Consider the following 25,673-nt stretch of genomic DNA (forward strand, 5'->3'; position numbering starts at 1 on the left):
CAATCTGAGAGAAATCAGACAAATTAAAGCAACCCATTTCTGGGATCTGTTCACATCCCATATATTCTTTTAACCATAGATAGTCTATAGTCGTAAGATTTTGGAGTGCTACAACTTGCACCCCTCCCAACTCCTGATTGAGTTCCAACAGTACAGATCCGGTCAAATTCGTTGTCTCACTGTATGCACATGCCAGCCTAGACATCTCCCTCCTCATTCCAATGGCAAGTCCAGGAAACGGTGGGATGGACGCAGCCACAACTGCAGCATCGCCCGGATCCCTGTGGAGGCTTTTTGATGATCATCCCCCGGCACGAGTCCTCCAGAGAGTGCTGATGCCAGAAGCTCCTCCTCATATCGTATCTTAGTTCATTTTCTGGGTAGCCAAGCTAGGCCTAGATCTTCTGCATAGAAGCAAACAGACCCTTTGCCCACACTTTGACTTGCCCTCTATACCACTGTGTAGAACTCATTGGAGGTCAGCAGACAGGAGCTGCTTTTTTTTTTATTATTAAGAGAAAGGCATATTATCAGAAAAGAGTACCTCCATAGCTGATCATCTGACACCCTTTAAGTGATCAACATTAAGGATATTTAAAGCATGTGTTAATCTTTGATTTACCAATAGTTTTATTCCTATCAAGGAGTAATCCCCCTTTTCTTTCTTTTTTTTTAATCTTTAATCTACACTTACATGAAGAATACTATTTTTACTATGCTCTCCTCTCTATCAGGTTCCCCCTAAAAACCACATTACGGTTACTGTCCATCAGCATAGCAAAATGTTGTAGAATCACTACTTGTCCTCTCTGTGTTGTATAGCCCTCCCTCCCCTTTCTCCCTCGCCCCCATGCATGCTAATCTTAATACCCCCCTTCTCTTCCCCCCCCCGTATCCCTCCCTACCCACCCATCCTCCCCAGTTCCTTTCCCTTTGGTACCTGTTAGTCCATTTTTGGGTTCTGTAATTCCGCTGCTGTTTTGTTCCTTCAGTTTTTCCTTTGTTCTTATACTCCTCAGATTAGTGAAATCATTTGGTATTTCTCTTTCTCCGCTTATTTCACTGAGCATAATACTCTCCAGCTCCATCCATGTTGCTGCAAATGGTAGGATTTTTCTGCTTCTTATGGCTGAGTAGTATTCCATTGTGTATATGTACCACATCTTCTTTATCCATTCATCTACCGATGAACATTTAGGTTGCTTCCAATTCTTGGCTATTGTAAATAGTGCTGCGATAAGGGTGCATCTGTCTTTCTCAAACTTGATTGCTGCATTCTTTTTTTAAAAATTAATTAATTAATTAAATTAATTAATTAATTAATTTATTTTTTGATTGCTGCATTCTTAGGGTAAATTCCTAGGAGTGGAATTCCTGGGTCAAATGGTAGGTCTGTTTTGAATATTTTGATGAACCTCCGTACTGCTTTCCACAATGGTTGAACTAATTTACATTCCCACCAGCAGTGTAGGAGGGTTCCCCTTTCTCCACAGCCTCGCCAACATTTGTTGTTGTTTGTCTTTTGGATGGCAGCTATCCTTACTGGTGTGAGGTGATACCTCATTGTAGTTTTAATTTGAATTTCTCTGATAATTAGCGATGTGGAGCATCTTTTCATGTGTCTGTTGGCCATCTGTATTTCTTTTTTAGAGAACTGTCTGTTCAGTTCTTCTGCCCATTTTTATTTATTTATTTATTTTTTTTGAGAGGGCATCTCTCATATTTATTGATCAAATGGTTGTTAACAACAATAAAATTCAGTATAGTGGGGGCAATGCTCAATGTACAATCATTAATCCATCTCAAGTCTAATTCTCATCAGTCTCCAATCTTCTGAAGCATAACGAACAAGTTCTTACATGGTGAACGAATTCTTACATAGTGAATAAATTCTTACATGATGAACAGTACAAGGGCATTCGTCACAGAAACTTTCAGTTTTGATCACGCATTATGACCTATAAACAATCAGGTCAAATATGAATATTCGTTTGATTTTTCTACTTGATTTATATGTTGATCCCCCATTTCTCCCTTTATTATTATTATTATTTTTATTTTTATTTTTATTTTTATTTTTTTTGAGAGGGCATCTCTCATTTATTGATCAAATGGTTGTTAACAACAATAAAATTCTCTATAGGGGACTCAATGCACAATCATTAATCCACTCCAAACCTAATTCTCAACAGTCTCCAATCTTCTGAAACATAACAAACAAGTTCTTACATGGTGAACAAATTCTTACATAGTGAATAAGTTCATACATGGTGAACAGTACAAAGGCAGTCATCACAGAAACTTTCGGTTTTGATCACACATTATGAACTACAGACAATCAGGTCAAATATGAATATTCGTTTGATTTTTATACTTGATTTATATGTGAATCCCACATTTCTCCCTTATTATTATTATTATTATTATTATTATTATTATTACTTTTATTTTTTATTTTTTTATTTTTATTTTATTTTATTTTTGTTTTATTTATTTTTTTTTGAGAGGGCATCTCTCATATTTATTGATCAAATGGTTGTTAACAACAATAAAATTCAGTATCGGGGGGTCAACGCTCAATGTACAATCATTAATCCATCTCAAGCCTAATTCTCGTCAGTCTCCAATCTTCTGAAGCATAACAAACAAGTTCTTACATGGTGAACGAATTCTTACATAGTGAATAAATTCTTACATGGTGAACAGTACAAGGGCATTCATCACAGAAACTTTCGGTTTTGATCATGCATTATGACCTATAAACAATCAGGTCAAATATGAATATTCGTTTGATTTTTGTACTTGATTTTTATGTTGATCCCACATTTCTCCTATTATTATTATTATTTTTATTTTTAATAAAATGCTGAAGTGGTAGGTAGATGCAAGATAAAGGTAGAAAACATAGTTTAGTGCTGTAAGAGGGCAAATGTAGATGATCAGATGATCAGGTGTGTGCGTATGGACTAAGTATTAATCCAGGCTAGACAAGGGCAGCAAGACATCCACGGATGCAGAAGATTTCTCTCAAAGCAAGGGGGGTGAGGTTCTGAGCCTCACCTCTGTTGATCCCCAAATTCTTACCTGATGGCCCCCCTGCAACTGTGCCTGTCTTAGGTTGTTCCTCCCTTGAGGAATCTTACCCGTCTCTGGCTAACCAGTCATCTTCCGGGGCCATACAGGGAAATGTAAAGTTGGTAAGTGAGAGAGAAGCCATATTGTTTGCAAAGGTTAGCTTTTTAATTCTTTGCAGATTTATGCCCTGTGGCTTCTATGCCCAGCACTTGTCTCGAGGTATCATTACCACCTGGAGGAATTATGATACTCGGTAAATTCGATATGAGGCACGAATTCTATTTAAAGGTTGTAATTAGGAAGGAAGAAGAAAAGCTATAGATGTAGCATATGAAGGAAACATGGGAGGATTGATTATTTCTTTGACATATCTTCTTGTATAGTACCTTAAGTGTGTATCGGTTTTAAGCTACTAACTAATTTGCACACACATATTAACATAATAGGAATAAGGTGACATAAACAAAGCAAATCTATAATTACCATCCATCTCCAGTGAAGCCAAGAAAACCATTTAGGCACCCTAGGCATTTGTGAAAATTTATATATGATATGATGGATATTGTCCAACTGTACTTGAACCATCAGACAAATTAAAGCAGCCCATTTCTGGGATCTGTTCACATCCCATATGTTCTTTTAACCATAGATAGTCTGTAGTCATCAGATTTTGGAGCGCTACACCTTGCACCCCTCCCAACTCCTGGTTGAGTTCCAACAGTACAGATCCGGTCAAATTCGTTGTCTCACTGTATGCACATGCCAGCCTAGACATCTCCCTCCTCCTTCTTATGGCAAGTCCAGGAGACGGTGGGCTGGATGCAGCCACAACCGCAGCATCGTCCGGATACCTGTGGAGGCTTTTTGATGATCATCCCCCGGCACAATTCCTCCAGAGAGTGCTGATGCCAGAAGCTCCTCCTCATATCATATCTTAGTTCATTTTCTGGGTATCCAAGCTAGGCCTTGATCTTCTGCATAGAAACAAACAGACCCTTTGCCCACACTTTGACATGCCCTCTATACCACTGTGTAGAACTCATTGGAGGTCAGCACACAGTAACTGCTTTTTTTTTTTTTTTAATTAAGAGAAACGACTATTATCAGAAAAGAGTACCTCCATAGCTGATCATCTGACACCCTTTAAGTGATCAACATTAAGGATATTTAAAGCATGCGTTGATCTTTGATTTACCAATAGTTTTATCCTGTCAAGGAGTAATCCCCCTTTTCTTTCTTTCTTTCTTTCTTTTTTTTTTTTAATTTTTAATCTACACTTACATGAATAATACTATGTTTACTATGCTCTCCCCTATATCAGGTCCCCCCTAACAACCACATTACGGTTACTGTCCATCAGCTTAGCAAAATGTTGTAGAGTCACTACTTGTCCTTTCTGTGTTGTGCAGCCCACCCTCCCCTTTCTCCTCCCCCCCCATGCTAATCTTAATACACCCCTTCTTCTTCCCCCCCATCCCTCCCTGCCCACCCATCCTCCCCAGTTCCTTTCCCTTTGGTACCTGTTAGTCCATTTTTGGGTTCTGTAATTCCACTGCTGTTTTGTTCCTTCAGTTTTTCCTTTGTTCCTATACTCCTCAGATGAGTGAAATCATTTGGTATTTCTCTTTCTCCGCTTGGCTTATTTCACTGAGCATAATACTCTCCAGCTCCATCCATGTTGCTTCAAATGGTTGGATTTTTCCACTTCTTATGGCTGAGTAGTATTCCATTGTGTATATGTACCACATCTTCTTTATCCGTTCATCTACCGATGGACATTTAGGTTGCTTCCAATTCTTGGCTATTGTAAATAGTGCTGCAATAAACATAAGGGTGCATCTGTCTTTCTCAAACTTGATTGCTGCGTTCTTAGGGTAAATTCCTCGGAGTGGAATTCCTGGGTCAAATGGTAGGTCTGTTTTGAGCATTTTGATGAACCTCCATACTGGTTTCCACAATGGTTGAACTAATTTACATTCCCACCAGCAGTGTAGGAGGGTTCCCCTTTCTCCACAGCCTCACCAACATTTGTTGTTGTTTGTCTTTTGGATGGCAGCTATCCTTACTGGTGTGAGGTGATACCTCATTGTAGTTTTAATTTGCATTTCTCTGATAATTAGCGATGTGGAGCATCTTTTCATGTGTCTCTTGGCCATCTGTATTTCTTTTTTGGAGTACTGTCTGTTCAGTTCCTCTGCCCATTTTTTAATTGGGTTATTTGTTTTTTGTTTGTTGAGGCGTGTGAGCTCTTTATATATTCTGGACGTCAAGCCTTTATCAGATCTGTCATTTTCAAATATATTCTCCCATACTGTAGGGTTCCTTTTTGTTCTATTGATGGTGTCCTTCACTGTACAGAAGCTTTTCAGCTTAATGTAGTCCCACTTGCTCATTTTTGCTGTTGTTTTCCTTGCCCGGGGAGATATGTTCAAGAAGAGGTCACTCATGTTTATGTCTAAGAGGTTTTTGCCTATGTTTTTTTCCAAGAGTTTAATGGTTTCATGACTTACATTCAGGTCTTTGATCCATTTTGAGTTTACCTTTGTGTATGGGGTTAGACAGTGGTCCAGTTTCATTCTCCTACATGTAGCTGTCCAGTTTTGCCAGCGCCATCTGTTGAAGAGACTGTCATTTTGCCGTTGTATGTCCATGGCTCCTTTATCAAATATTAATTGACCATATATGTTTGGGTTAATTTCTGGAGTCTCTAATCTGTTCCACTGGTCTGTGGCTCTATTCTTGTGCCAGTACCAAATTGTCTTGATTACTATGGCTTTGTAGTAGAGCTTGAAGTTGGGGAGTGAGATCCCCTCTACTTTATTCTTCTTTTTCAGGATTGCTTTGGCTATTCAGGGTCTTTGGTGTTTCCATATGAATTTTTGAACTATTTGTTCCAGTTCATTGAAGAATGTTGCTGGTAATTTGAGAGTGATTGCATCAAATCTGTATATTGCTTTGAGCAGGATGGCCATTTTGACGATATTAATTCTTCCTGGCCATGAGCATGGGATGAGTTTCCATTTATTAGTGTCCCCTTTAATTTCTCTTAAGAGTGACTTGTAGTTTTCAGAGTATAAGTCTTTCACTTCTTTGGTTAGGTTTATTCCTAGGTATTTTATTCTTTTTGATGCAATGGTAAATGGAATTGTTTTCCTGATTTCTCTTTCTATTGGTTCATTGTTAGTGTATAGGAAAGCTACAGATTTCTGTGTGTTAGTTTTGTATCCTGCAACTTTGCTGTATTCTGATATCAGTTCTAGTAGTTTTGGAGTGGAGTCTTTAGGGTTTTTTATGTACAGTATCATATCATCTGCAAATAGTGACAGTTTAACTTCTTCTTTACCAATCTGGATTCCTTGTATTTCTTTGTTTTGTCTGATTGCCATGGCTAGGACCTCCAGTACTATGTTAAATAACAGTGGGGAGGGTGGGCATCCCTGTCTGGTTCCCGATCTCAGAGGAAATGCTTTCAGCTTCTCGCTGTTCAGTATGATGTTGGCTGTGGGTTTATCATATATGGCCTTTATTATGTTGAGGTACTTGCCCTCTATTCCCATTTTGCTGAGAGTTTTTATCATGAATGGATGTTGAATTTTGTCAAATGCTTTTTCAGCATCTATGGAGATGATCATATGGTTTTTGTCTTTCTTTTTTTGATGTGGTGGATGATGTTGATGGATTTTTGAATGTTGTACCATCCTTGCATCCCTGGGATGAATCCCACTTGGTCATGGTGCATGATCCTTCTGTATACTGTTGAATTCTTTTTGCTAATATTTTGTTGAGTATTTTTGCATCTACATTAATCAGGGATATTGGTCTGTAATTTTCTTTTTTGGTGGGGTCTTTGCCTGGTTTTGCTATTAGGGTGATGTTGGCTTCATAGAATGAGTTTGGGAGTATTCCCTCTTCTTCTATTTTTTGGAACACTTTAAGGAGAATGGGTATTATGTCTTCTCTGTGTGTCTGATAAAATTCCAAGGTAAATCCATCCAGCCCCGGGGTTTTGTTCTTGGGTAGTTTTTTGATTACCGTTTCAATTTCTTTGCTCATAATTGGTTTGTTTAACTTTTGTGTTTCTTCCTTGGTCAGTCTTGGGAGGTTGTATTTTTCTAGGAAGTTGTCCATTTCTTCTAGGATTTCCAGCTTGTTGGCATATAGGTTTTCATAGTAGTCTTTAATAATTCTTTGTATTTCTGTGGAGTCTGTCTTGATTTTTCCATTCTCATTTCTGATTATGTTGATTTGTGTTGATTCTCTTTTTCTCTTAATAAGTTGGGCTAGAGGCTTATCTATTTTGTTTATTTTCTCAAAGAACCAGCTCTTGGTTTCGTTGATTTTTGCTATTGTTTTATTCTTCTCAATTTTGTTTATTTCTTCTCTGATCTTTATTATGTCCCTCCTTCTGCTGACTTTAGGTCTCATTTGTTCTTCTTTTTCCAGTTTTGATAATTGTGATGTTAGACTATTCATTAGGGATTGTTCTTCCTTCTTCAAGTGTGCCTGGATTGCTATATACTTTCCTCGTAAGACTGCTTTTGCTGCGTCCCACAGAAGTTGGAGCTTTGTGTTGTTGTTGTCATTTGTTTCTATATATTCCTTGATCTCTATTTTGATTTGTTCATTGATCCATTGATTATTTAGAAGCATGTTGTTAAGCCTCCATGTGTTTGTGAGCCTTTTTGTTTTCTTTGTAGAATTTATTTCTACTTTTATACCTTTGTGGTCTGAAAAATTGGTTGGTAGAATTTCAATATTTTGGAATTTACTGAGGCCCTTTTTGTGAGCTAGTATGTAGTCTATTCTGGAGAATGTTCCATGTGCACTTGAGAAGAATGTATATCCTGTTGCTTTTGGATGTAGATTTCTATAGATGTCTGTTAGGTCCATCTGTTGTAGTGTGTTGTTCAATGCCTGTGTGTCCTTACTTATTTTCTACCCGTTAGATCTATCCTTTGGGGTGAGTGGTGTGTTGAAGTCTCCTAAAATGAATGCATTGCAGTCTATTTCCCTCTTTAGTTCTGATAGTATTTGTTTCACAAATGCTGGTGCTCTTGTGTTGGGTGCATATATATTTAGAATGGTTATATCCTCTTGTTGGACTGAGCCCTTTATCATTATGTAGTGTCCTTCTTTATCTCTTATTACTTTCTTTGTTTTGAAGTCTATTTTGTCCAATATTAGTACTGCAACCCCTGCTTTCTTCTCACTGTTGTTTGCCTGAAATATGTTTTTACATCCTTTGACTTTTATTCTGTGCTTGTCTTTGGGTTTGAGGTGAGTTTCTTGTAAGCAGCTTATAGATGGGTCTTGCTTTTTTATCCATTCTATTACTCTGTGTCGTTTGATTGGTGCATTAAGTCCATTTAGATTTAGGGTGACTATTGAGAGATATGTACTTATTGCCATTGCAGGGTTTAGATTCGTGGTTACCAAAGGTTCAAGGTTAGCTTCTTTAGTATCTTACTGCCTAACTTAGCTCGCTTATTGAGCTGTTATATACACTGTCTGGAGATTCTTTTCTTCTCTCCCTTCTTATTCCTCCTCCTCCATTCTTCATATGTTGTGTGTTTTGTTCTGTGCTCTTTTTAGGAGTGCTCCCATCTAGAGCAGTCCCTGTAGGATGCCCTGTAGAGGTGGTTTGTGGGAAGCAATTTCCCTCAGGTTTTGCTTGTCTGGAAATTGTTTAATCCTGCCATCATATTTAAATGATAGTCGTGCTGGATACAGTATCCTTGGTTCAAGGCCCTTCTGTTTCTTTGCATTAAATATATCATGCCATTCTCTTCTGGCCTGTAGGGTTTCTGTCGAGAAGTCTGATGTTAGCCTAATGGGTTTTCCTTTATAGGTGACCTTTTTCTCTCTAGCTGCCTTTAAAACTCTTTCCTTGTCCTTGATCCTTGCCATTTTAATTATTATGTGTCTTGGCGTTGTCTTCCTTGGATCCTTTCTGTTAGGGGTTCTGTGTATTTCCATGGTCTGTTCGATTATTTCCTCCCCCAGTTTGGGGAAGTTTTCAGCAATTATTTCTTCAAAGAGACTTTCTATCCTTTTTCCTCTTTCTTCTTCTTCTGGTACCCCTCTAATATGAATATTATTCCTTTTGGATTGGTCACATATTTCTCTTAGTGTTGTTTCATTCCTGGAGATCCTTTTATCTCTCTCTATGTCAGCTTCTATATGTTCCTGTTCTCTGGTTTCTATTCGTTCAATGGCCTCTTGTATCTTATCCATTCTGCTTATAAATCCTTCCAGGGATTGTTTCACTTCTGTGATCTCCTTCCTGACATCTGTGATCTCCCTCCGGGCTTTGTCCCATTGCTCTTGCTTTTTTTTCCTGCATCTCATCCCATTGCTCTTGCATTTTTCTCTGCATCTCTGTCAGCATGTTCATGATTTTTATTTTGAATTCTTTTTCAGGAGGACTGGTTAGGTGTGTCTCCTTCTCAGGTGTTGTCTCTGTGATCTTTGTCTGCCTGTAGTTTAACCTTTTCATGGTGATAGAGATAGTTTGCAGAGCTGGTATGAGTGATCGCTGGAAGAGCTTTCCTTCTTGTTGGTTTGTGGCCTTCCTCTCCTGGGAGAATAGCAACCTCTAGTGGCCTATGCTTGGCAGCTGTGCGCAGATAGGGCTTCTGCTACCTGCCCATTTGCTATGGAGTTTGTCTCCACTGTTGCTGTGGGCATGGCCTGGCTGGGGCTGCTCCTCCAAAATGGTGGATCCCCGTTGGAGGGGGAGCGGCTGGGAGGCTATTTATCTCCATAAGGGGCCTCTGTGCTCCCTGTTGCCCAGGGGGTTAGAGTGCCCAGAGATCCCCAGATTCCCTGCCTCTGCTCTAAGTGTCCTGTCCTGCCCCTTTAAGACTTCCAAAAAGCACTCTCCAAACCAAAACAACAACAGCAACAACGAAAGAGGAAAAAAAAAAAAATGGAAAAAACACGTGATTTTCTTTGTCCTCAGGCACTGGTCCCAGGCACCCGCTCACTGGTCCTGCTGCCCTGCCTCCCTAGCACTGGGGTACCTGTCCCTTCAAGGCTTCCAAAAAGCACCTGCCAAAAAAAAAAAAAAAAAAAAGGGGAAAAACACGCGATATTGTTTGTCTTCAGGCGCCGGTCCCAGGCACCTGCCCACCGGTCCTGCCACCCTGCCTCCCTAGCACTTGGGTCCCCATCCCTCCAAGGCCTGCAAAAAGCACTCGCCAAAAAAAGGGAAAAACGCACGACCCTCTCCGTCCCCAGGCGCCGGTCCCAGGCACCCACCCACCGGCCCTGCCACCCTGCCTCCCCGGCACTGGGGTGTCTGTCCCACTAAGGCCTCCAAAAAGCACTCACCAAAAAGAAAAAAAAGGGAGAAATGCGTGATTTTCTTTGTCCGCCAGGCACCTGCCCCCCGGTGTTGCTGCCCTGTCTCCCTGGTATTGAAGTCCCCGTACCTCCAAGGCTTCCAAAAAGCACTTGCCAAAAAAAAAGGCTAAAATGCGTAATTTTCTTTGTCCTCAGGTGCCGGCTCCAGGCACCCACCCACCGGTCCCACCACCCTGCACTCTAGTATTGGGAGAAACGTGAGATTTTCTTTGTCCCCAGGCGCCGGTCTCAGGCACTTGCTCACCAGTCTTTCTGCCCTGTTTCCCTGGTATTGGAGTCCCTGTCCCTTTAAGGCTTCCAAAAAGCACTCGCCAAAAAGAAAAAAAATGGAAAAACGCGCGATTTTCTCCATCCTCAGGCGCCAGTCTCAGGCACCCGCCCACCGTTCCCACCGCCCTGCCTCCCTGGCATTGAGGTCCCTGTCCCCTTAAGGCTTCCAAAAAGCACTCATCAAAAAAAAAAAAGGGAAAAAGGCAATTTTCCCTGTCCCCAGGCATCGGTCTCAGGCACCCGCTCACCGGTCCTGCCGCCCTGCCTTCCCAGTTCTGGGAAAAATGCGCGATTTTCTTTGTCCTCAGGCGCCGGTCTCAGGCACCTGCTCACTGGTCTTGCTGCCCTGTTTCACTGGTATTGGGGTCCCTGTCCCTTTAAGGCTTCCAAAAAGCACTTGCCAAAAAAAAAAAAAAACCGCTCCGGTTTCTTTCAACCTGCCGGGAGCCGGGGTGAGGGGCGCTCGTGTCCCGCCGGGCAGGGGCTTGTATCTTACCCCCTTTGCAAGGCGCTTGGTTCTTGCAGGTGTGGATGTGGTCTGGATGTTGTCCTGTGTCTTCTGGTCTCTAGTTTAGGAAGAGTTTTCTTTGTTATATTTTCATAGATCTATGTGGTTTTGGGAGGAGATTTCCACTGCTCTACTCACGCCGCCATCCTCGAAAACTTTGTCCTTTTTAACTGAAAATAAAATTCTAATTTTGCTGTGTACGTGATACTGACTCATTTGCTTTAATTTTATATAGCATGACCATATTAAATTCTACAAACTTTCTATACTTTTCTTTTTTCATTTAGAGTTCTCTGTAAAAACAGCTGTGCTTTAGAACAAAGTTATTTTCTTTTATCAAAAGATATTCTTTAGGATGCAGAAATATTTTTCTTATTACTTTAAGTAGTTTTAATTAGAACTTAAAACCATTAGGTACCTTAATTTTTAGTGAACACTGAGAAGCAGGCTACTGTAAACTGTTACACTAGCATTCTTTAGATTGACAAATTTATGAACACTTTATAATTTCTGTAACTATGAGCTTTACAGCACAATCTCTCACTAAACACAAAGTATATCTTCTTAACTTAGTAAAACTTTAAGGTTTTAGGTTATTACAAAGATTCTCAAGCTGTAGGTAGGTATACACACTGTAACACACAATTAAAAAGGTGTTCACTTGCCACACTTATTTAGTTCAGTCATTTGTAACAACTAAGTTAGATTACTTACAAGACCTTTACTGAATATTAGACAAAGCTAAGCCTTTAATCATTTTATTCTTAAGAGATTTAGCAGATAACATCAACTTAAATGACCTGACATAAACTTAGGCAGCTGATAACCACAAGGACATGCCCACCTCAGCTAAACCCAAATTAGCATTAATGTTTAACATTTTTCATTAGATTTTCTGGAAGTTTTAGAATGCCCAATTTTCACAAGCGCTTGTTTTTAAATAAATTTTTATTAATACCATCCAGAGGTAGGAAAATATTTTTCATCCACACACCTAGACACACAAACATACAAACTGAGACACAACGACTACAATCAGCAACACCTCCCACACAAAAACATATACACAGACAAACCGATATAAAGACTTGAATCACTGATCTAATGGCTTTCCCTCTCCTCAGCTTCCTGTCTATGGCTTCTGGAATCAGAGGGTGGAAGAAGAGGGGGAGGGGGTGGTGCAGCCACCGGAAGAGGAGAGCAGGACAACCGGCATGGTTGGGAATGTAGGACTTTAAGATGGCGGTGACACGTGTGAAGACAAAGGACTTAAGGAGAGAGGGGGAGGGGATTGCGAGCTGAGGGAGGCGAGCGACTGAGGTCTTCTGGAATATCTGAAAAGGAAGAAGGACTGGGCAGAGTAAGAGGCTGACAATCTTTAACTGGAGATCGTGTTGGGAGAACCTGAGTCATTGAACACTTAACATAAAGGTCTGGGTGGGAGTGCAAAGAACCTGCACACATGGGATTTCTGTGTGTGCACAGAAATCCTGCACCCTACTCTCTGCTCCAGTGGCAATAATTAGTTAAGTAGGTGAGGAGGCCAAAATTGAAAGTTCCCTTTGGGGGCCAGCAAGATTGATTGTCCAAGGGATACTGAGGCCCAGCCTCAGAGCAAAGAAAGACTAACTTCTATTTGCAAACTTTCTGGGATAAATACAGAGTAGCCAAGTTAGAAATGAGACACCGCAGCAGGGTCTGAGCCTCTGCTTTCAAGGGCTGGTTCCCCATGTCTGCACCATTTCCCAACTAATCCTGCTGAGAGGAGTGCCCAGCATCCCAAGTGCATCAAGTTAGGGGAGATGTCCTGGGAGCCTGGGTGAGGGATGTCTCCCACACCACAGGGCCAGGGGCGGGCCAGATGCCCTCAGAGGGTGGGCTGGATGCCCCAACGTGGACGTAGCTACAATTTCTAATGGACCAGGTGAAATGGAGTTAGGAAGGGAAACAGACTGGGGGAAACTGAGGGACTCGCCAGAAAATAGTCCACGCAGTGGAGAGCAGGCTCAGGTCCCGGGGCGGGGAAGGAGAGAGCAGGGCTGCCAGTGGCCAGTCAGGGCCCCACGGTCACGCTCCTTCCTGGGATTTTGGCACCAAATGTATGATAAATTCTAGACAAAATAAGCAGGTGATGAGAGGCAACAAAGGGCCAGGCAGTTTATTTGAGCGCAATTCCCAGGTGATGTTTCCTGGTCTGGGTCTTACAGGCCGGGGGAAGTCACACCGGTCAGGGAGGTGGGGGCTTATAAGAGGTTAGGAGGGGGAGGAGTGGGCAAGCTATCCTAGGGGGCGTGGAGAGGTATGATTGGCTAAAGGTGACATAATAGACAACTAGAAACTTTTTTCCTTCCAAGAGGGAGGAGGCTGAAATCCGGGTCTTGGTTGGCACATCAGAAGGATGGAATTCAGGAAGATCTGTCCCCTTTCCATATAAGGCATGGACCTTGGGGTCTGGTCTGTTCTCTTTTTATGGTAGCTCTCTGTTCTGTTTGCATGTCCTTGTTTTTCCTTCCTCCAGCCTAAAAATTAGTGTCAAAAATTTTACCTTTGGCTGATTGTTTTTTAAAGAGTGAAATACATTTCCGGGCCTCTCCTATTTTTCTTATTTTTATTATCTGTTCCCTCTGAATTTTAGTTTGTACACAAAAGTATTCCCACAAGATACATCTTTTCCTTCAGTCTGACTCTTGGTTGAAGCTCCTCCTCTGCTTCCCCTTGTCGGCAGCGGCATCACCCAGGAATCCACTATATTCTCTGCCTTTGGGATTGATGGTGGCATCTGTCTGCACTGACTCTTAGCACAGGGACAGCAAGACCTTGACTTATTAGGCTTCTCTGCTTGCAAGGCTTTGGCCTCCCTTTTCCATGCTGTAGAAGGAAAAAAGAGAAAGTTCCATGATGCTCTGACTATGTGTGTCCAGGAAAGGTCCTGTGATCATTAAACTCTTGGGTTTTTATTTTGCAACCAGAAGTAGGTATTCATTTCCACTTGAATAGAGGCATGAAGCTCTTTTAGACCGGAGCTGGCTATTTTGCATAAAACAAAGAAGTCATACATTAGCATGGGATAGATGACTTTTTCAGTAGCTATCTAACAATGACGAGACACAATGGTTTAATTATAAGCTACCACAGTTAAAACCCACACACAATATCTTATCAAAATTTCACCATTCCTTTTGAAAGAGATTGAAGCTGGTTTGTCCATCTAATGAAGAGCCTCCTTTGTTATTTCCATTTCCTTGCTGTTTCCAAAGCCCTTCAAGCTTATTTCAGCCTTTGGCCTTTGCCAAAACTGTTCCCACAGCCTGGGATGCTTTCCTCTCCTTTCTTTAGCTTATCTGCTATTTATTTCTCTTTCAAAGCTCATTTCCGGCACTTCCTCCTTTAATAAGGGTTTGCTTTTTTTTTTTTTTTTATGCTTTCTTAGCATCTCAGTCCATTCTGAGCTCTACTGTTTATGAACATTCATTACTAGTACATGCAATTGGACTCATTATTTTCAGTTGTATGTATCAGAGATCTTGTCTTCTTTGCAGAAATAAGCTATTTGAGTGTAGTCATTTCTGTGTTCCAGTGTCTAACACAAATCCTGACAACATGAAATTTTGTTGAGCCAATAAGTGAATGAGTGTTAGGCTATGGCAGTTACTCAGTAAATAGTTGTTGATTGATTGATTACAGGGTCATTGTGTGAAATGCTGTATAACCTTGTTCACAGTATCCCCATTTTAGTGCTGCTCAGTACTGTTGTACAGGTTCAGTTAGAAACTGCCCCTACCCACCCCCATCCAGCTTGACTCCTTTCTTCTTCCTGTCTTCCCTCCAGGGACCTGCAGCAGTGATTTTGATGCCAGGGTTCTTGTTCACAAAGCCGAAGAATGAGCTTCACAAACACTCAAGGTAGGAGAGCAAGGGACAGGCTTTTATTTAGAAATAAAGTGAGAGAATAGAGCTCCTGGCTCACGCCAGGAGGGGACAAGAGAGCCTGCAATGGTGCTTTGTCTAGGAGTTTTATAGGCAATTGAGGATTTTTTGAGAACATCGGAAAAAAAGACTTAAGGGTGTGGACTTGCACCACCTGCTCTGTCCTCAAGGTGAGCTGGGTCATAGTCTGATTGCTAGGGGTGACAGCGGGAGTCACGGGTTATGCTGATACCCTTGCAGAACACTCAAACATTCCAGGCCAAGTTGCTCCCGGCCTTTTGACCTTTAACTGATCTCACTGAAGTTGTCTATATTCCTAGGTATCTCCCCCTAGAGAATTAGTGTGACCTTGATTTTGCATAATTCTTAACAGAGTTTCAATGGGGACTTCTTTGGCCACTGTTACATTGCTCTGACTGTAAATATTCTGCTCTGCTTTTCCCGGAGGCCCTCACCCTACTCTGACTACACTCACGATCCCTGTCTCAACTTGGCCAGCAAAAGGGTAGGTGACCTAAGACCTAAAGGTGGAGAGGATAAAGAGGATTAGGAGGGATAAACAGGCAACCGAAAAATATTTAAAAATATTATGTAATCTTGGCTATGAATTATATTCAGCTCTACAGGTTGGGAATTATATTCCATAATGGTTATATTGTAGGGCAGCTGCATCTGGGTAGGTCTATCCCTGCGCACTAGGTGCAACTTCAACCTGCATGGGGGAGTCTTCTTGACTCTGATCTAGAGAGAGTTCTCAAACAGATCGGATGAGTGTAGGTAAGGAAGGAATTCATTAAAGCAAGAGTAGAAGTGGATGGCAGCAGCCTTGCAGGCAACAGAGAGCAAGGAGGAACAGAGTGAGGAAAGGGAAGTTCATTGAACTCTGGCTCGGCATAGGGCAAATCCCTTGCCAACTCCTGAAGTCAGTGTCACCTGGTGTCCGGTGTCTGCTCGAATATGCATGGCATGGGAACTAAGTCCCTACCACCCCAGGATTTTGGGGAGCTGTGGACCACTGAATGGAGTGAGATTATGTTCTGGGAACTTTCCAAAGCAAAGAAAGGAGATTTTTGGGCAGGCTGCTAATGAGCATGGTTGTACAGCTGCAGTCCTGTCCTGGTCACCCAGGCGATGGGAACTTGTGAGCCCAAATTAGAAATCTCAGTAGCCCTTTCCTTCTTGTCTGAAGTAGGAGAGAGTGAAGACATGTGCTTAAGTCTGGAAAATTGAATGAAATACCAAAATGGCAAAGACATTCACCACTGGAAAAATGCAGAGACAAAACACAGTAAATTGAGCAGTGTAAGTTGGGGGAAAGGAAATCCCAGGGCAAAATGCCTCTAAAAACTGAAATCAGTCAGAGGGAGAAATAAAGTCTAAAATCCATTTATTGCTTACAAACTGCAGTCCAGGGCCTTCTCTCTTTCCTGATCCAGCAGCAGCAAAACCGACCCTCCCCCTCACCTCTCAGGTACAGATAAACCCTCCATTGCCCAGGTAATTACCCACTGATATGGAGATGAACTTCTTTCCACCCCTGAGGACTGATGCAAATGCACTAGAGCCATACTTCTCTCTACCCTTGAGCACCTGTTGATATGCAGATCAAAAACCAGGTGAGATATTCTGGAAATATTACAGTTTTACCCACAAGCAGCAAGAAGGCTTTATTTAAGGCAAAGTACACACTTAAAGAAAGGAGAGTGTGGGCAACCTCAGAGAGGAAGCACACTTAAAGCTGAGGATTTGTGTCTTTTAAAGATTTCAAGAATGGGGCAAAGGGCCAGGGTGCATAGGCTTGACATGTGCTCTTCTGATTTATATCTCTGCTGAGACATTATATCATCATCCATAGTCAGTCCTCTAGATATTCTGTAAGATAAACTTAACATAAGGAATTTATTGACCCTATTCTTCTCCAAGATAGCAGTTACCCTCAAGCAGGGAAACATACCATTTAGGACTGTTTGCCCTGCCTTAAGAGAGGGTCGATTGTTCTCTAATTACCATAAAATATGTTAGGAATCTTCCTAACTCCCTAACTTCCTAACTTCTAAAATGGAATCTTAGTCTTACGATGGAGCCCGTTCTGTTCTTACTATACTATTTATATCTCGCATTTTTCTTCATAGGCAGGGAAAATTAATCATGGTGCTTGTCCCATGTCTCTGCTCTACCTCACTTATGTGAGAATGTGGGATGAATGCTGTGGGTTAAATTGCGATATTTCCAGAAACTCTCACCTGGCCTTAGTGCATCTCCATATCAACAGGTGTTTTCCAAGGGATGGAGAGAAGTAGTCCATCTCCATATCAATAGGTAATTAAAAGGGTGAGCAAGGGCATATCTGGACCAGAAAGGTTGGGTGGGGTCTCTTCTCCTGCAGGCTGGGTAGCGAGAGACACAGGAGAACAGAAATGGGTGACTGCTTGTAAACAATAAATGGATTTCTTCCACTTTTTTTCTCTCTTTGACTGATTTCGGTTTCAAAGGTATTTTGCCCTGGAATTTCCCCCCTGGGGTTGCATCTGGCGGTAGTTGGCAGGAACTCTGAGCCCCAAATCTGCTGACATGGGTGTGATCCTTGGGGGTGCTGCTTCTAGACATGGTGGGGAAATGCTCAGAAGTCCCCTTGTGGAGGATGGTGGGGAGGCCCCAGTGGCTGCAGTGGTAGAGGGTGCAGTTCCACTTGGGAGTCCCTATCTGTGGGGCTTCCAACTATAGAGCCCCTAGTGGGGAATCGGTCTAGGCTAAAGCACCTTCTAGAGGGGTGGGGCCTTCGCCAGAATTGGGGAAGGGTGGAGACACTGAAAGCTGTGGAATTATCCCTCCATGAGATTGAAGACTGCTTAGAGGCCCTGAGTGGTATGTAGCAGCCTGGATTGTGGGATGCCTTCTCCTCGAAATAGTGGAAAGGGTTATCAAGGAGAGAGAGAGAGGGTTATTGAGGAGAGAGAGAGAGACTTTGGCAGGAGAGAGATACACTTCAGCATCACTTGGAGGAGCTGGGTGATAACCTATTGGATGCCCTTAAGGAAGAGAGACGGTTATTGAGAAGACAGGTCACGCTCCTGGAAGATATATTAGCAGCAGCAAGGGAGGAGACATCAGGAGAATCTGCCCCTGGACTCAGGATGAGCTGGTGGACATGAGCATCCAGTCGGCAGAAGCCATCTACCCACATAGCTTTTACATCTCTGGGATACGGGGGTGGAAAACATTGTTATGCCAGGTTCTGAATTGGGTAGACTGGCTTCCCTGATGACTCACCCTTCCCTCTGGCAGCAGTTGCAAAGTGCTTATTATACCTCAGGGAATCAGGAGTTTCTGGATTGGCTGAGCAGCCATCAGGGCAGTTTAGCCTAATCAGGGTGATTTACCATACTTACCCACTAGCTGAAAAATATACAGAGCTTCAGCAGGTGTTATGGAAGCTGGGCATGAAAAATATCATATATAATATAGACCCCAGGGCCCTGATGAGGAATTGTTCACCATAGTAATGAAAATCTGGTGCTCGATACAGCTCCCCCATCTCTCTTTGGGTCCTTAGTGACTATTCTTGCACCCCACAAAGGGAAACCCTTAAGTGAGGCTACTTGTATTTTAGCAGATCTGGGGAAAATTGAAACAATAAGAGCATGGGAGGAAGTATGAGCTACAATTGAAATGAGTTGCAAAAGGCCTTGTAAAGGTCTTGAGGACCCAGATGTGGGTTGATTTGATAAAGGCTGGGGTAGTGAAAGAAAAATTTGATGGGAAGCCTAATAGGATCTTGTTAGAACTGTGGCACCAATTAAAGCCAGAGCAGCAGTTCCAGCTTCTGAGGTCCAGGACAAGGAAGCTAGAGGCAAATCCTCATGTCCAGCCTGTGTCCCTGCAAGACTTCCTGGGGGACAGTTCTCAGGCTCCACCTGGGCCCTCACCCACAGAAGATGATGATTGGACATTGCAGTTCAACTGTGGTGGTGGTGGGGGGTCAAGGTCCCTACCTTGGGGGATGAGAGGCCTCATGTAGAATTAACAACTCATTGGTCCCCTGTGAATGTATAACGTGTCCTGGTGCTGGTGCACACAGGAGTTGAATGTTCTCTGATTTATGGCAACCCTAAACATTTTCCTAGAACCCTTGCTGTGATAGATGGCTATGGGTTAAGGCAATTAGAATGAAAAAAGCCCAAATACCATTGGGGATAGGGCGTTTACCCCCAAAGGAGTATACTGTGTCCATTTCTCCAATCCATGAATATATTTTGGAGGTAGCTATCCTGCAGAGCCTGTGGTTACAGACCACTGCAGGTGAGTTCAGACTTAGAGTATGTGTGGTAAAGACAGTTTTGAGGGGACATGCTAAGCACCCACCTGTAGCTCTGCCTGTACTTCAGTGAGTGACAAATACTAAGCAGTATAAATTGCCTGGGGGGCACAAGTAAACTGGAGAAAATCTACAGGAGTTGGAGAAGGTGGGCATTATAAAGCTCACTCATAGTCCTTTTAGTTCCCCAGTGTGGCTAGTGAAAAAGCCACACAGCTCCTGGCATATAATTGTGGACTACAGGGAATTGAATAAAGTCACATCCCCTTTGCATGCTGCTGTCCCCTCTATAGCAGCCCTTATGGACACCCTCAGTCATGAACTAGGCACATATTATGTTCTGGGCCTTGCTAATGCTTTCTTCTCTACTGACATAGCACAGGAAAGTCTGGAACAGTTTGCCTTCACATGGGAAGGCTGGCAGTGGACATTCACTGCCCTTCCACAGGGATACATCCACAGTCCCACCATCTGTCATGGACTTGTAGCCCAGGACCAGGACACATGGAAGAAATTGCTAATTGTGTGACTTTATCATTACATTGATGATATTATGCTCACATCTGATTCTCTTGCAGATTTAGAAGGTGCAGTTCCTAGACTGTTGCAACATCTATAGTAGAAAGGATGGGCTGTGAACAGCACCAAGGTTCAGGTACCTGGTTTGTCTATGAAGTTCTTGAGGGTTGTCTGGTCAGGTAAAACTAGAGTTATCCCAGAAGCAGTCATAGACAAGGTCCAGGCTTTCCCCACCCCTACCACTGTGGCAGTATTACAAGAGTTTTTGGGTCTTTTGGGCTACTGGAAAGTGTTTATCCCACACTTGGCACAAATTCTGGAGCCCTTACACTGGTTGGTATGAAAGGGCATCAGGTGGGATGAACATGTGCAGCTGCTTTTACTGCTGCTAAGCGAGCACTCAGGACCATACAGGCCTTGAGTATAATGCACTCACAAAGGCCCTGTGAGCTAGATGTTCATGTACCCAAAGATGGTTATGGATGGGGTCTTTGGCAGTGGCTTGAATGGACACACCAACCTATTGGATTCTGTTCACAACTATGGAAAGGAACAGAGGTCTGCTACACCTTGATAGAGAAGCAACTGGCTGCTGTGTACCACATCTTGCTGGCTTTGGAGCCCATCACTGGATCAGCTCCAACCAAGGTAATAACCACCTATTCCATCACAGGGTGGGTGTAAGACTGGACCCAAAGCCCACAGAGTGGTGTGGCTCAAACACCTACCTGGCTAAATGGGGTGCATGCTTACAGCAGTGTACTGCCCTCTCTAGTAACCCTTAAGTGGAGAACTTGAACACTTACTGGGGCCAGTGACATATATCAGTGGAAAGCAGGAAGAACTTGCTTTTGAGCCATTGGTAGCTGAGACTCCTTATCAGGAGGGAAAATCCCCTGTACCTGAAGAAGCTTGGTATACAGAAAACTCCAGTAATGGGCAGCCCCTGAAGTGGAGGTCTGTGGCTTTCCATTCTAAGACTGAGACAATATGGATGGACGATGGAGAGGGGAAAAGTAGTCAGTGGGCTGAGTTGCAGGCAGTATGGCTCATGATCACCCAAGAGCCTTTCCCTATAGTTGTCCGCACTGGCAGCTGGGCTGTATATTGCAGTTTGACCCTGTGACTACTGACATGGTACCATGCCAACTGGATGGTGGGTTACCACCCCCTTTGGGGGCAAGAGTTGTTGCAAGACCTATGGGCCTCTGATCAGACTAAGACTGTTACTGTATATTATATGACTGGCCATTTGCCTTTGGCATTCCCAAGACATGATGAAGCAGACACATTGGCCTAGGTGCATTGGCTAGAAGGAAAGCTTGCCTCTGAAGTGGTCCAATGGTTACATCAGCATTTATTGTACATGGGGCAAAAGACAATGTGGGCTATAGACCATCAGTGGGGTTGCCATTGACCTTTGAAGAAGTCGGCAGAGCCCGGAAAGAGTGCCTTGTGTGCTCTAAGAGGGACTTACAACGAGTTCTGCAGCAATGTGGGACAATAGTAAAGGGGCCGATACCCTTTGTCAGGTGACAGGTTTCAGGCCGCTGCCTATATCAGAAGGATATTGGTATGCTCTGACTTGTGTGGACACAACTTCTGGCCTGTTGGTTGCTTTTCCTGCATGTCATGCAGATCAGCAAACCACCAAAAGGTGCCTAGAGTGTCTCTTTGCAGCCTATGGACAGCTGCTAGTGATTGAGAGTGTTCAAGGCACCCACTTTACAGGACATGGGTTATAAGAATAGGTGCAGCAATTAGGAATAATGTGGAAGTTTCATGTACCATTTAACCCTATCAGGGCAGGCATGATAGAGAGGTATAATGGTTTGTTGAAATTTGGCCTGAATTTGGGCACCAATTGTCTATGGGGCTGGTCAGTTTGCTTATGGACAGTGCTATGGCATTCGAATGAGAAGCCCGAAAAAGGAGACTTGAGCCCTGTGGATATACTAACAGACATTGCTGCCTGTCCTATACAACTGTATGTGCAAACCAAAGAAGAGTTATTGAAGCCAGGATATGGCCATCAGAGCAACATCCTGCTGCCAGCCCCAACTGCATTAAGCCCTGGAGACACTGTTGAATGGACCTGGCCCTGGACATTTTCACCACATGGACCAGTGATGGCTGGCCCTTCTGGCACCTTGGGCAAAAGGCCTGGAAGCTGGCCTCTTGTGTATTCCTGGAGTAATAGCAGAGTGGCCTCCAAAGATCATGGTAGTATACCCAAATGTCTGGGAGGTGAGAGCATCTTATGGGGAAGTTTTGTTTTATCTTTATGGCCAGTGCATGTGCCTCCTGTAGCCCTATATATTGACCTATTTGTAACTCCCACAGGGAGGTGGGTGAAAGTACACTAGACCAGGGTGAGATCCCATTCCTGCCACTGTCCTATCACAGGACTACTCTCTTGCATGCATCCTACCTGATGGACAAGATTTGCCTATGCTGGTATCATTAAAACAGACCTTATCACCCGTAAGGTTGTTTTCTTCTATAGTCCCTGTGGCCTGGACCCACCCTCTGGCTGCAGCTGCCATGTGATGATTGCTTTGAACTCCCTACCATTTGGTTACTGACCTCCTGTGGAATGGGCAAGCTATGGACTTAATTTGCATAGGACTTTGAACCTAGCTGAATCCTCTGGCTTGAGGATTATCATGATTTTATTGTTGTTGCTATTGTATGTTATTAGTCTGGTTACAATGCTCCAGTTTTCTCACACAGGGGCCATTGTGGAAGATGGGGAACATGTAGATTGTGAGGCAAGATTTCTGGAGGGGTGGGCTGTGGGTAAAATTGCAATATTTCCAGAATCTCTTGCCTGGCCTTAGTATCATTTGGTGTTTCCATATCATTTGGTGTTTCCAAGGGGTGGAGAGAAGTAGTCTATTTCCATATCAATAGTTAATTACAAGGGTGAGCGAGGGCATATCTGGACCAGAGAGGTTGGGTGGGGTCCCTTCTTCTTTAGCCAGGGCATGAGGAACATGGGCAAGCAGAAGTGGTCAACTGCTTGTAAGCAATAAATGAGTTTCTCCCACTTTATTTCTCCTTTTGACTGGTTTTGGTTTCAAAGGTATTTTTCCCTGGGATTTTCCTCCAGGATGACAATGCTGACTGAGCAGGCAGGGTTTTGTTTACATGTAGTTGTGTGATATAATGAATCATAAGAAATACACATTCAGCTATTCATATGACCAAATATATATCTCCCAAGTATATCTGGTCTCCATCCACAGTTACTGAAGACACTGCAGTCTTAAAGGTGAAATGGGTGTTTTGTCATGTCAATGAGAGACTTGTGGACCTCCAACCAAGGGCAAGGGCTGGAGACTGAAGCAGCCAATGGCCAATAATTTAGTCAACCATGACCATGCACAAACCCCCGAGAAGAGCTCTGCCTGCACTGCTTGGCTGGATGCTCTTTCTCAGCTGGGGAGCTTCTGTGCTGGGGACCAGATCACTTTCATGTGCCACTGAGCCAGGCCCCATGCCCCAGGAGGATAGAAGCTCCTTTATTTGGGACCTTGCCCTGTGTATGTTTTCATCTGGCTGTTAGTGTGTATCCTTTACAGTATCCTTTATTAAACTGGTAAATGTAAGTGCTTTCTTGAGTTCTGTGAGCCACTCTAGTAAATTAGTCAAACCTAAGGGGGAGGTTGTAGGAACCTCTAATCTGTAGCTGGTAGGTGAGAAACACAGAGAACTGCCTGGGGCTTGCAACCGGCATTGGGAGTCACGGGTGGAAGACAGTCTTGTAGGAGAGAGCCCTTAACCTGGGGAATCTGGTGCTTTCTCTGGGAAGATAGCATCAAAATTGAGCTGAGTTTGCCAACACTCTGCTGGTGTTTGAGAATTGCTTGGTGTTATGTGTGGGAAGACTCCCTCCCACATACTTACACATATTGGAATCAGGTCTGGGGACCCTAATGGAGTTATACTACTACTATTACTGCTGTGTATAATATTGTTATTGTTATATATATATATGTAGGGAAAAAATACACCATTGTATTTGGTGATGGAGGAGAAGGAACAACAAATTGTGAAAAACCACTGAACATAGTACCTATTTCTAAGGATGGCAGGGCATTTTCAAAATGCAGTTCCCACATGGCCCTCTGGAGACAGGGACATTTCACCCAAAGGGAAGATTCCACCTGGATGTCATCCACAGTCAGGATTCAGGATGTATTTAGGGAGAGAACCCAGATTAGCATTGTAGTGTGCTTTGTCAATGGCCAATTCTCTCCCTCCCTTTCTCTCAGGGGTTACTCCAAGGCAGCTAACTGTGAGCAGTAGAAAGAAGAAAGAAAGCCACTCTGCACTCCTGGGTTCCCACTTCTAGCCCACTGAGGGTGGTCCTCCTGACAGGAGATGAGCTTCTGGACTGAGGGCTAGGGGTGTTCACTGGAGGTTTCTTCTCCAGGTTGTTCTAATTATGGCAGTAATACAATTATAAGTCAACTCTGTTCTTGATTCCATTCAATTGTTAAAACTTTATTGAAGGCCCCCACCAGTAAGATGGCAAACTTCTGGCTTCTCTTCAGGGTCCTCAGTTCCCGCCGGCGCCACCTGAAGCCCAATCACCTCTCGCCCCCCTCCCAATCCCAGCACCTAGCCACCAGCCACCAGCCCCATAGAAGTGACACCTCAATCGATTCATGCCCCTTCCTATATAACCCAGCACCTTTCCCTAATAAAGTGGAACTCTGGTGAATTGCTGCTGTGTGTCGCTCCTTTCCTTTCATTGGTGCCAAAACCCGGGAGATGGGACACCCCAACTGGGCCCCGTCTTCCCCCCGACACCAGCAGCAGCTTGCCCTCGTCCTCTTTTTCCGGCGCTGGCTCATCACACTCACCACTCCTCTCTGGCCTTTAGGTAAGTTTTCCCCCCGGAGTGGGCCACTCTTCCCCGAGCTATCGCAGTGCCATTGACCGTGATCGTCCGGCAAGGCCCTGACGCTCGGGGACGAGGAGGGAACTCTCCCCGCCTCAGGCCTTCATGGCTGCGGCGGGCCCTCAGGCCCCTCCTCCGACAGCCATAAATCCCTGCCTCAGGCCTTCACAGCTGCGGCAGACTCTCAGGCATCCCCCTCCAACAGCCATAAACGAGGTGACTCCTTTGTGGATGAGAACGCTCCCTTTTCCCCCCCCTCCTCCTTCTGCTCCATCCGCCGAAAACTCCTAGCGCTAGGTACCTCGAGACTCCGGCACCCTACCTTCTTAGGGAAGTCTGGGTGACGACCCACACTTCCTAAGAAATTCTGACTCGTATACGAGTTTCCGCAGACCACCAAGGATCATCCGGGACAACCTTTGTCTCTTTGCGGTCTGCTTCCAGTCTGAGGATCTCCGTTCATCTTCCCCTGTTTGTCTCCTTCTCTGTCCTTTAGCCATGGGAGCCTCCTCATCCCTCCCTGAAAGTTCACCTCTTGAATGCCTGCTTAAGCATCTGGCTACCCTCTCCCTGACGCCTGATATAAAACCAAAACTTCTCCATAAATATTGCTCCCAAGAATCGCCGACATACCCCCTAGACAATAACAACCAATGGCCCGCAGGGGGAACTCTTGATCCTAACATCACTTGTGATCTTTTTAACTACTGCCAGCGCCAGAAAAAATGGAAGGAGATTCCCTATATGGAAGCTTTCTGCCTCCTCCTCCCCCAGCCCCCTCCCAA

The 25,673-nt window shown here is 43.6% G+C and overlaps 1 long non-coding RNA gene across 3 annotated transcripts in view; it reads left to right on the top strand.

Annotated features, from left to right (window-relative positions):
• LOC140843112 (uncharacterized) overlaps nt 1-25,441 on the top strand; it is a 62,456-nt gene extending 37,015 nt beyond the window's left edge. The window contains exons 2-5 of one of the 3 annotated variants that reach the window (XR_012120608.1): nt 15,048-15,121; nt 20,039-20,115; nt 20,478-20,627; nt 24,257-25,441. This is a non-coding gene — a long non-coding RNA (uncharacterized lncRNA). The other 2 variants (XR_012120609.1, XR_012120607.1) reach the window with 2 other exon arrangements.
• Nucleotides 25,442-25,673: the final 232 nt, after the last annotated feature.

Source organism: Manis javanica, chromosome 8 (assembly GCF_040802235.1).
Source record: "Manis javanica isolate MJ-LG chromosome 8, MJ_LKY, whole genome shotgun sequence".
In the NCBI taxonomy this organism is placed as follows: Eukaryota; Metazoa; Chordata; class Mammalia; order Pholidota; family Manidae; genus Manis; species Manis javanica.